The sequence below is a fragment of the Cebus imitator genome, unplaced genomic scaffold (assembly GCF_001604975.1).
Source record: "Cebus imitator isolate Cc_AM_T3 unplaced genomic scaffold, Cebus_imitator-1.0 Scaffold90, whole genome shotgun sequence".
NCBI classification, from domain to species: domain Eukaryota; kingdom Metazoa; phylum Chordata; class Mammalia; order Primates; family Cebidae; genus Cebus; species Cebus imitator.
This window is the reverse complement of record NW_016107405.1, coordinates 4,334,810-4,347,367: the sequence shown is the minus strand read 5'-3', so window position 1 is coordinate 4,347,367 and position 12,558 is coordinate 4,334,810. Positions and strand designations below refer to the sequence as shown.

Sequence of the window (12,558 nt, the reverse complement as noted above, 5' to 3'; positions counted from 1 at the left end):
TGGCCAAAGCTGGCTATGCTGTTGTATCCCCCTCATCCATTATCAAGGCTGCCACACTCCCCTCTTCTACCACTTCTCAGAAGGCTGAACTGATTGCCTTAATTCATGCTCTTACTCTTGGCAAAGGAATACACATTAATTGTCTATACTGATTCTAAATACACCTTCCACATCCTATACCATCATGCTGCCATATAGGCAGAAAGAGGTTTTCTCACTGCACAAGGATCCTCTATTATCAATACCCCTTAATAAAGGCCCTCCTATGGGCCACTCTCCTCTCAGCCGAGGCTAGAGTTATTCACTGCAGAGGACTCCGGATTCGAGCCACTCCTAGAGAGCCCAAAGGGTAGGCCCTTTGAACTCGTATATGGCTGCATCTTTCTGCTTGGGCCTAACCTTATTTCAGACACCAGTCCTCTTGGTGACTATATTCCAGTCCTCCAACAGGTCAGACATGAAATCCGCCAGGCTGCTAATTTCCTCTTATCCACTCCAGGTACCCGGCCATATGAAAAGTGGAAGGTCAGTCCTAATTAAAAGCCTAACCCCTTGGTCTCTGCAACCTCTGTGGACAGGACCCTTCCTGGTCGTCTACAGCACTCCAACTGCTGTCCATCTACAAGACCCTCCCAATGGGTCCATCATTCCAGGATAAAGCTGTGTCCATCACACAATCAGCCTGACTCCTCCACCTCCTCCTGAAAGTCACAGGTACTCTCCCCCACTTCTCTTAAACTCACTGGTATCCCTGAAGTAGCAGAGTAACCCTATATAATAAACCTAACATACCTTTTACTTTCATTAGGCATCTTTTTCCTAATACCACTATTTAATCAGTCTCCCCTACTGCTTCAACCATACCTCAGAAAGTCTCTGTTTCTATTGTTTTCTGTCTAACTGTGCTCAAATTCACTGTACTCATTTACTTTTACATGCGCTGCTTTTGTTAAGTTGCTGGTTTACACTTTTCGTCCAGGCAACTACAGCTGATATTTCATGGTTTTACCCTCAGGCTGCCACCCTTAATTCTCTCTTAAGAGTGGATAGATCATTATCTTCTTCTTACATCTATCTGCCTTCCTACCAACTGGACAGGCACTTGTACCATAGTTTTCCTTACTCCCACAATTCAGCTTACCAATGGACACAAGAGCCTCCCTGTTCCCCTTATGGTCCTGACACAACACAAACAGGTCATTACATTGACCCCCTTACTTATAGGGTTAGGAATTACTACTGCACTCGGCACAAGGATAGCCCGCCTTACCACATCAATTGTCACTTTCTGTAGCCTCTCTAATGATTTCTCTGCTAGCACTGCAGAAGTAATTCAATCACTATCCCTTTTTCAAGCTCAAGTAAATTCCCTAGCTGCAGTGTCCTCCAAAAATGCAGAAGTCTTGATTTACTGGCTGCTAAAAAGGGAGGCCTTTGCCTATTCCTAAATGGAGAATGTTGTTTTTATGTAAACCAGTCGAGCCTTGTACGTGATGCCATCACAGAGCCCAAAAGCTTGCTAATCAGGCAAATGGTTATTCTGGACCTGGCTGGACTGGCTGGACACTCTAACTGGGTGTCATAGCTTCTTCCAATCCTTAGTCCTCTGATACCTATCTTTCTCCTTATTTCAACCCTGTGTTTTCCAATTAGTATCTCAATTCCTAAAAAATCATATATAAGTGGTAATCAGTCAATATGACAACTGCTCCTTCTAACAACCCCACAATATCACCCCTTGCCCTGAGATCTCCCAGCAGTCTAAATACTTTCTCGGAGACGCCCTGAGAAACACTGCCCCATCACCCCTCTGTGCCAGTCTTCCTAATATTCTACTGCCCTCCATTCTTCATTTCTTTTTCCTTTATATTACTAATATAAAAAGGAATGTAAGGCCATTTTGCTGACAGCAACATGGACGGCATGGTGCCCATGACCCACACATACACCTCTGGATAGGCTTCTGGAATTAGAAAATCTGAAGTAATTGGAAGACCATGAAAAGAGATCGAAGGATGATCAACCCCTGCAGTGCCTAACTAACTTGAGACATTCTTCTATTGTTCCTTATTCTGGCCTCATTTGACAAGGCAATCAGACTCTGTAACCAACCTTGGTGAACCTCATGACTCCAGACCCTACAACTCCCTCCCAGTTTGCAAAAACTGCCTTAAATTGTAACTTCTATAACTTTCCACTGCCCTCAAACCTATAAAACCAACTCCTATCCCACCACCCTCCTCTGACTCTTTTTGGACTCAGCCCACCTGCACCTGGGTGAACAAACAGCCATGTTGCTTACACAAAGCCTGTTTGCGGGGGGGAGGTCTCTTCATTCAGAGCATGTGTTTTAACAATATGGATAATGAAGTCCAGGCTGAGGTGGTCTCAGATCGAGATGAAGAACTTCCTGGGAACTTGTCTAAAGGTCACTCTTGCTATTCAAAGAGACTGGTGGCATTTTATTCCTGCCCTAGAGATCTGTAGGCAGGGACAAAACTTTGAGTTTGAGAGAGATGATTTAGGGTATCTGGTGGAAGAAATTTCTAAGTGGCAAAGCATTCAAGAGGTGATGGGGGATAAAAGTTAAAATTTGCAGCCTGACAATGTGATACAAAAGAAAAAGCCATTCTCTGGGGTGGGCTTCAAGCCTGCTGCAGAAATTTCCATAAGTAACAAGGTGCTCGAATGTTAATCACTAAGACAATGGAGAAAATGTCTCCAGGGCATGTCAGAGGGCTTCAGAGCAGCCCCTCCTATCACAGGCCTGGAGGCCTAGGAGGGAAAAATGCTCTCATGGACCAGGCCCAGGGGTTCCTGCTGTGTGCAGTCAGACCTGCTACTCTGCATGCCAGCTTTTTCAGCTCCAGTGGTGGCTAAAAGGGGCCAAGGTGTAGCTTGGCCCATTGCTTGAGAGGATGCAAGCCCCAAGCCTTGGCAGCTTCCATGTGGTGTTGGTCCCGCAGGTATGCAGAAGATAAGAACTAATGTTTGGGAACCTCTGCCTAGATTTCAGAGGATGTATGAAAATGCCTGGATGTCCAGGCAGAATTTGCTCCAGGTGCAGTCCTCATAGAGAACCTCTTCTAGGGTAGTGTGGAAGGGAAATGTGGGGTTGGAGCCCTCACACAGAGTCCCCATGAGGGCAATTCCTAGTGTAGCTGTGAGACGAGGGCCACCATCCTCTAGGCCCCAGAATGGTAGATCCAAGGACAGCTGCAGGCACTCAACACCAGCCTGTGATAGCAGCCAGGAGGGGGGCTGTACCCTGCAAAGCACAGGGGCAGAGCTGCCCAAGGCCATGGGAGCCTACCTTTTTTATATCAGCACACCCTGGATGTGAAACATGGAGTCAAAGGAGATCATTTTGGAACTTTAAGGTTTATGACTGCCCTACTGGATTTTAGACTCACATAGGGCCTATAGCCCCATTCTTTTGGCCAATTTCTGCCATTTGGAATGGCTGTATTTACCCAATGCTTATACCCTCATTCTATCTAGGAAGTAACCAACTTGCTTTTGATTTTACTGACTCACAGGCAGAAGGGACTTGCCTTGTCTCATATGAGACATTAGACTTGGACTTTTGAGTTAATGCTGAAATGAGTCAAGACTTTGAGGGACTATTGGAAGGGCATGATTGTGTTTTGAAATGTGAGGACATGAGATTTGGGACGGGCCAGGGGCAGAATGATATGGTTTTAGATGTGTCCCCTCTCAAATCTCATCTTGAATTGTATTTCCCATAATCCCCATGTGTTGCGGGAGGGAAATGGTGGGAGGTAAATGAATTATGAGGGCTGTTACCCTCATGCTGTTCTCATGATAGTGAGTTCTCATGAGATCTGATGGTTTTATAAGGGGCTTTTCCCCCTTTTGCTAGGTACTTCTTGGTGCTACCATGTGAAGAAGGATGTGTTTGCTTCCCCTTTTGCCATGATTATAAGTTTCCTGAGGCCTCCTAAACCATGCTGAACTGTGAGTCAATTAAAACTCTTTCCTTTATAAATTACCCAGTCTCAGGTATGTCTTTATTAGCAGTGTGAGAACAGACTAATATACTTAGTCCCTCGAAAAATGAAACCAAATTTCTGGGATGAGTAAATTAGTAGAAGGAATGTAATTTATTAAGATAGTATATGCAAAAGATGAACATATTTGCAGTATGGAGTAGGGAAGGTTGATGGAAGTCTCCAAAATGAAACAACTGATAAATTTGATATGCCTGTGAGACAAGATAAAGGTATTATACAGTGTAGGATATATAAATCTCATGTTAAAAACTGTAGCCTGGTAGGAAATATAAATTTGGTGGTCAGGGAACAATATATAATGACTATGAGTTAAATAGATCACCTTTGCCTCTTGGGGAAAGTGTAGAGGAAAAAGTAAGGACTCAAGAAAGTCTGGCAGAGGAAATGAAGCTGGAAAAGGTGACAGAAAAATAGAGTAGGGAGACTTTGTGGTGTTAAAAATTTAAGCTGGGACTAATATACAGGGCAACAGCAACATACAATTAAGAGTGCCAATCTGAATGTTTTCAAATACATTCTAAAGATACTTACATTGTTCAGTCTATATAAAAATGGATTAACATTAGATACAATTAGGTTAAGTATGCATGTTGAAATAACTAGATAACTAAATAAAAATTTTATAGTTTAAAATACTCAAATTAGAACAAGGAAATAATAAAGTACTAAGTGTTCAACTCAGGAAGTTATGAAAAAGCATAAGCCTGAAGTAAAAGGAAGGAAAATAAAAATAATAGCCGAAACTAGTAAAGGGAAATAGAAACAATTCTAGGAAGAGTTTCTATTCTATTTGTTCCCTGGGGTAGCTGGGGGAACAAACTCAGACACTCAGTATAGATCATACTGCATTAGTTTTAAGATGTGAAGCAAGAAAGCAACCTTGCTATCACCAATTCTAGTCACATTGTTCTAAAGGTACTAATCAGAGCCATGTGAAAAAGTTGTAAGAATTCATCAGAAAGAAAAAAAACTAAACTGTTGCTATTCACAGATGCTATGAATGATCACAGAGAAATGCAATGTATTAATCAGCATTAAGAACAGTTTAATAAGTTAAGATTTAAAATTAATATAAATCATGAAATTTTTCTACATCAGAAACAGAAAAAGTAACTAAAAACCCAAATGAATCTCATTGCCAAATTATATAAATTATTAATTATAGATTTTAGGTTGTTGTATTCTGAATTTTCTTAAAATACTTTTCCGTATGCAAACTGAAAATATTAGATTTGACTTGTATATTCTTAGAGAAAGAGAGACAGAAAGAGAGTGAGAGAGAAAGAGATGGGTGGTGGAGAGGCAAATTGCTTTCCTTGTGCACACTGGTCAGAAATCTTTATTTGGTAAGAATTTATTGAAGAACTTGCATATTCTAGTTCAGTTATAAAATAGTCTTTCTATCATCTGGTTATCTCATACTCCCATCTAGTGGGAAGCTGCAAGTTATCCTACTACCATATGTTCTTCACTTTTACTCTTTGGTTAACAAAACAATGTAATTATTTATAAAACTATCACACTGCTTTTGGATCAAGTTTAAAATTATGCTTTACTGAGAGGGAAAAAGGTGGGGTGGGAATTTAGTTCTTAATATAGCTAAATAGATCCTTATATGGTTGTGAACTACAGCATGCATCCTAATAATTAGCAAAGGGATGTCTAAAAGGATCAAGGCTGTATAATAAATACTGGAATTTGGAAATTTTTACAATCTAAGTTCTACACCAGTACAACATGAATAACACAAAATAAGAAGGGTCAGATTTTAGAATTTGAAAGATAAATAGTAAAAGATACAAGTGAAATAAACCCTGATGGTTTCTAAAGCATTAATAAACTATGGTGAGCTGTGGCTTCATTAAATAAATTATATTTACTATTAAATATAAAGAGTTAAATTAATGAATTATAGAAGAACCAGCTCTGTATTTTTTTTTTTTTTTAATTATTATTGGTCTTGGCCATTAGAAGAATTTACAATCTCAGGAAGCCTCTGCCTTTCTACCAATGCCTTCAACCATGCAACATACCTTTATTAATAAGTAAGTAAAATCAGGTTAAAACAACATACTAATAGCAGCAGTGGTGAGAAAAAATACCTAAGAAGTCATACTATGACATATAATTATCAGTTTTCTAAGTAGAGAAAACCTATGATTGATTCATTATAATTTTAAAAATCATGACTATATTCAAAGACTCATCTGCAACCTCACTCCAATGTGGTGAATTATGGTAACAGAGCCCTTAGTAAAAATGTGACCCAAGAATGGTGGCATGGTTCTTTAACTAGAACTGTCATCACTGAAACAGCTGGGATGACCACATCCCTTCCAGATCCCTTACACTGGAGCTCCTTTTCTACAAGAAGAGCCAGCTACAAACCACTCTGCAAGAAAGCATACCATAAATTCAGCACCAGGTGCCAAGAGCTATGTATTGTTGAAATCTGTGCTATTACCACTTACCTAGTTTTAGGTTTTAAAAATCTTTTTCTGGGTGGGGAGGGATAGCATGGCGAGAAATACCAGATATAGGTGATGGGGGGATGAAGGCAGCAAACCACCTTGCCAGGTATGTACCTATGCAACAAGCTGGCATGATCCGCACATGTACCCCAGAACCTAAAGTAAAATTAAAAAAAAAATCTTTTTCTTATAGTTCTAATCTACAGTGTTTTAGATTTGAATCTCCCACATTTAAACTAAAAAAATTTACTTTCAGAAATACCTATAAGAACTTTTAAAGTCACTTGGAAGCAATCCAATAAATTTATTAAAAGAAAAACTTTGTTGAGGAATTAGAGAAGAAAAGGATACCACTGTGATCTTGTTATCCAAGAGTGGCCTGAGAATGAGTCGGATGTTTATCACATATTCAATTTCAACCTAAAACAACCCAGATACTACCCTTAAGAAAATGAAGAATGTTAAAAATTGGTTTTATACAAACCTAAAACAAAAACAGGGTATGGGTGAGCACAATACCCATGTGCAAAGGGCTTTTCGTAAGGTGTGTGGATTCTCTTTCGTCAGGTGATCCGTAAGTAAATTTTGATGATTTATATAAACAGCTTGTTTACTAAATTTATTTGTGTTATACTGAATTTGCTAGTTTTAAGAGTACATAAATCAGTTGCCATATTTAGCACAGTTTTCAAATCTCTGAATTTTCTAAACTGTCCTATTGAGCAGTTCTCTCTCCACACTCTCCACAGGGTGTTAAGAAAAGTTCTTTGGGGGAAAAAAAGGAAGGAGATTAAGAATTAAGTTAGTTTAAAAGTCTTTTTTATGATTTTTTTTAAAGAGATGCAAACGTGAACTGGTAGATTGTGAAGCTCTAAGGTGTGAGGATAGAGGAGGGTTATTTGTATTAAAAAGTCATTTCTACAAAAATTTAGCATCATTAACACATATATATGCAAACATTAATATGTATGGCAAATCAAAATTGTGTACTCAAAACTTCACAACTTAAGACTTCTGGAGTTAAATCTAAGGGGTGGAGAAAAGGGAGGAGTGAGGGGGAGGTAGGGAGAGAGAGAGAAAGAGAGAGCCTGGGATAGCAAATTCTAGAACCAAACTACCAAAAGTATTGCCTGAGACAAACGTATTTACAGTTTCAAGCTCACAGCAATCAAGAAACTATCCTTTATTCTTCCAAAATAAATTTTTTTGTATCACTATTTGTAAAACTTGCTATTTTTCCAAGGCATGTAGTAGAAACTAGAGTGCTTTGACATGCTGCCAGCATTCATAGTGATTTAAAAGCATGGCTGTGGCATTGCCACAAACCATAATTTAAAAGAGTTGGAAACTGCCCTTTTCTAACAGGGATATACATATATGGATTTAAGTGTGGGCCTCTGTGATAGAATTCAAGACAAGTATTAATCCATTTATGGTAGGGAATTTTTAGTTTTCAGCCAGCTCTAAATCAATCAGAAATTCTGAACAGATGTCTGTTATAATCAAGTAACACATTTTTAATAAAATGCAACAGTTTTATTGGGAGACTATAACAATGGTAAAGTAAAACAACAATTCTGTTACTTAATATGATAAATGACATGGTTGCAATTATATTAGCTATACCTTCAATATGAAATAACAGGCTATAAACTCCTGGAAACCTTGGGTTTGTGTCACACATCATGATCTCTAAATATTACTTGAAAGGGTGCCCAGCAGATAGTTCTTATTGGGTAGTTATCAGGCTTCGTCAGCCTTTTGTTTTCCTCTACTATTTAACCATAGGCACACTGAAAAAGGAGAGAGCTCACAGTTAAAGTATGCCTTTGTCCACAAGGATGTCTGTATCACAATAATCACACTTCAGAGGTGACAGCCTGGTGCAGTTCAAAGTTCACTGGCCCCGAGAGTGAAAAATATGCATTCTAGTATCTACTCTGCCATGGAGAAAGGTTTTGGCAAACTCTCAATTCAAATTCAGCTCTGCCATCTAAGCCATGACTTTGGTAAGTAATTCAACTTTCCCAAGTCTTTGATTTCTCATAATTAATAAATATTAAGAGGATTAGGTACAATCAGGTACATAAAAAGTTGTGATAAGCAGAATTTTAAGATGGCCCCTATATCTTCTGTACCTTGGTGTTACTTTCATGATTATGTTACTTTTATATGGCAGATGGGAGATTTTCCATGTGTGCCTAATCTAATCATGTGATCCCTTAAAAAGCAATGAGTTTTCTCTAGCTGGCAGAAGAGGAAGCTGGAGGCAGAAGAAGTTGGAGCCATGTGAGGTGCAGGAAGGATTCTAAGCAGTGTTGCTGGCTTTGAAGATGGAAGGGGTTGTACCTCAATGAATGTGAGTGGCTTCTAAAAGCTGAGAGTAGTCAGCTCCCAGTGGACAGCCAACAAGGAAACAGGGACCTTGGTTCTCCAACCATAGAAAATGAGTGCTACCAACAAGAATAAACTTGAAAGCAGATTCTGCCCCAGAGCTTAAAGATGAGAACTTAGCCTGACCAACAACTTCATTTCAGCTTTTTGAGGTGCTAAGCATAGAATGTAGCTAAGCCAGCCCCCTTCTCCCAGACTTCTAACTTAAAAAATAATGAATGTTGGCCAGGCATGGTGGCTCACGCCTATAATCTCAGCACTTTGGGAGGCCAAAGTGGGTGGATCACCTGAGGTCAAGAGTTCGAGACTAGCCTGGCCAACATGGTGAAACCCCGTCTCTACTAAAAATACAAAAAATTAGCCGGGTGCAGTGGCAGGCGCCTGTAATCCCAGCTACTTGGGAGGCTGAGGCAGGAGAATCACTTTAACCTGAGAGATGGAGGTTGCAGTGAGCAGAGATTGCACCATTGCACTCCAGCCTGGGCAACAAGAGCAAAAATCCACCTCAACAAAATAAATAAATAAAATAATGGATGTTGAGTTAATTAATAGACGTTGCTTTAACTTGCAAAGTCTGTAGTAATTTGGTATGCAGCAGTAGAAAATTATTATGAGTGCTTACTGGTGTGTGACACATAGAAATCATTCACAAATTATATTTCTTATTAATAATTCATGGGCTCAAATAAGTCATTTTAACTTCCTTTGGTTTTAGTTCTTTGATCTGTAAAATAAGGTTTGACTAGTTAAGTTACAAGTTCCACTCTCAATTCTTTAAGTCTAATAATTCATTTTTAGTCTCCTGCAACTATGGTGATACACTTTGATCTGGCATCCCCCATTCACCTCTCCAGATTCATTCTCCATGCCTCAGCACTCTGTGCTATTTCCCAGAAGGCTGACCCTTAAGGACTACACTCATGGGCTCCCTTGTCACTGGCAATGGGAAAACGGAAGGCGCCAGCAGGAAATCAGGGTGATGAAGAAGAATGAGATCTGGGTAATTATTTCCTGGCTTCCTATAAGTATGCAAGGTGATAAAAAGGAAAATGATTCCTAACAACTTGGCAGTATGTGGAAGCAGGGAAAAAGGGTGCTGTGGACTGAACTGTGTTTCCTCAAAGTCCTATGCTGAAGCCCAAACCCCTAATATAAACTGCATTTGGAGTGGGGGCTTTCAGGAAGTAAAGTTTAAAAGAGTCAATAAGGTAAAAGTCACAATCCATTGGAATAGGTTACCTTATAAGAAAAGGGAGAGAGATCTTGTCCTCTACACACACACACACACCCAAGGAAAAGCTATGTGAGCATATGGTGAGAAGGCAGCCATCTGTAAGCCAGTAAGGGAGACCTCACCAGAACTCAACCATGTTGACTCTTGATCTTGAACTTTCCAGCCTCTAGAACTGGGAGAAAGTACATTTCTGTTTAAACTACCAAGTTTGTGATATTTTGTTATGGCAGCCTGAAAAGACTCATATGTGGGCAGGGAAGACTTCTCAGAGATATTCCTTGAGCTGAGACTTTTTGTTTCCTAGTGGTGGGAGGTAGAGTTTTCCAGGCAGAGAACAACATGCAATAAGGCACAAAAATTTCAGGGAATAGTGTGTATTAAGCACTTGGAGCACAGGGTGATTGGAAGGGAAGTGAGAGTGGCTAGAAAAACAAGCAGAAGCCAGATGTTGGGGTTTAATGTCAAAGGCCAAGAAATCTGCCTAAAATAAGTCCAGTGGGAAACTACTGAGGGTTCTCAAGTCATCAGAAGTATATAATAGTATTAATGTTCAAAAGCCCATTCTTGTGGTTGTATGAGAGGCCAGACTAGTAAAGTGGTAGAGAAAAATTTAACTCTGATTGTTGAAATGTGCCCAATGACACCCTCAGGGTCCTAAGTCAAGGATCACCATGAAGCTGGAGGAGGAGGCTAGGTGGGCAGGGTCATAGGATCCCATGTCTACCTCACCCACAGAAGTTCTGTGGCCGCAGACTAGACCTGGAATCTTCGTTACATTCAGGACAACTAGTCTAGAATATTTTACTTTAGAGGCTGTACTGAAAGAGGCTACATATGGAGGTCAAAGGCACCTGCTTCAGGTCTTTTAGTTATGGTGAAAAAGTCAGGGAATTATCAAGAATTCTAAGAGAAATGTGACTGGACTTATGCCAGGAAGATGGGAGAACTGCTAAGAAATACCAACCTGGTGGACTCATCAATACTAGCTGAATGAGAGGCCATATGCAAAGCCCTAGACTTTTATGACTCTTAGATTTTCAGACTACACACAGTTGATTAAATGATAAAACTGAAATTAAAAAGGTTATTTTCATGCTCTTGTCTAATATATTTTCATCTGAATATACCAAAGTGATCAATATAGACATAACAAAAATTACTATAAACTAACTTGCTTTGGGAAAAGATGGTATCTCTTAGGAATAAGCTTTAAAATCTCATGAGCAGTTTTTGGCAATTGCATAGCTGAACTAAAAAGAATACAGGTTAAGTATCTCTTACCCAAAATAAAAGAAGTACAATAAAACAGAGTATCAGATTTCAAAATTTTTTTTAAATTTTGGAATATTTGCATAAACCCAATGAGATATCTTGGGGATGCGGACCAAGCTGAAACATAAAATTCATTTTTGTATCATATACAGCTTATATACATAGCCTGATTGTAATTTTATACAGTATTTTAAATAATTCTGCACACGAAACAAAGGCTTGAATGCATTTTGACTGCAACCTGTCACATGGTCAGGTATGTGAAGTTTTCTACTTGTGGCATCATGTTGACACTCAAGAAGTTTTGGTTTTAGAGCATTTTGGATTTTGAATTTTTTGATTATACGTATTATAAGATTGTAAGGTAAAAACTATGCCCAGGAGAGGGCAGTGCAGTCTTCTATAAAGTTAACTGATAGGCACAATAGAAACTAGTGTGAGCATTAAGAGCTGGGATGTTCTAATCTATGAAAACTATTTTGTGTTAAGTAAATTTACCTTTTTAAAACATGACCGACATATTGCCTCACTTTTATGTCCCTTGAAGAGACAGCACAAGGTAGAGCTATTTATATTTTGTAAAAAAAATTCCTGGAAAATTTTAGCTCCCCAAACATAAAGAATTGTACCAGTTCTAGCAGATTTCCACTGACTGCTATTTTAAACAATTATCTTTGTTTCTGAAAACTGATTCAATAAACTAGTTTTTATAAAAGCTTAATGTCTAAAATTTTATGTGTTTATATTCTCCTTTAATTTACACTGTACACATCTCAAGCGCTGATGAAATTATTTATTCTAAAGGATTTCCTGTGGAAATCTGTAGTACAGTACTGGTTCTCAAATGAGAGACATCCTAACAAGGTAGCTGCTATCCTAAAATTGTATAGTTATCTTTATTTTTCCTGCTAATTCTAACTTTGAGCAGACTTGTGAACTACCATTATGGACTTGACAGCCATTCATAAGCATAGGTTTCAAATACTGATTTTAGATTTATATGACATGCAGTAGTACTTTCAAAACAACCTAAAGATCTATATAAAATTCACATTTTTGACCCACTAACGTTTTTCTTGTGTATGTATGCGCTTCGTTCAAACCAAAACACTACATTTTTTTCTTAAAAAAAATTCAAGTGCTTCAAAGTTTT

General features: G+C 38.8%; 1 protein-coding gene across 2 annotated transcripts in view; it reads right to left on the bottom strand.

Annotated features, from left to right (window-relative positions):
- Positions 1-12,558, bottom strand: part of TES (testin LIM domain protein) — a 53,969-nt gene that overhangs the window by 15,537 nt on the left and 25,874 nt on the right. The window lies entirely within an intron of this gene.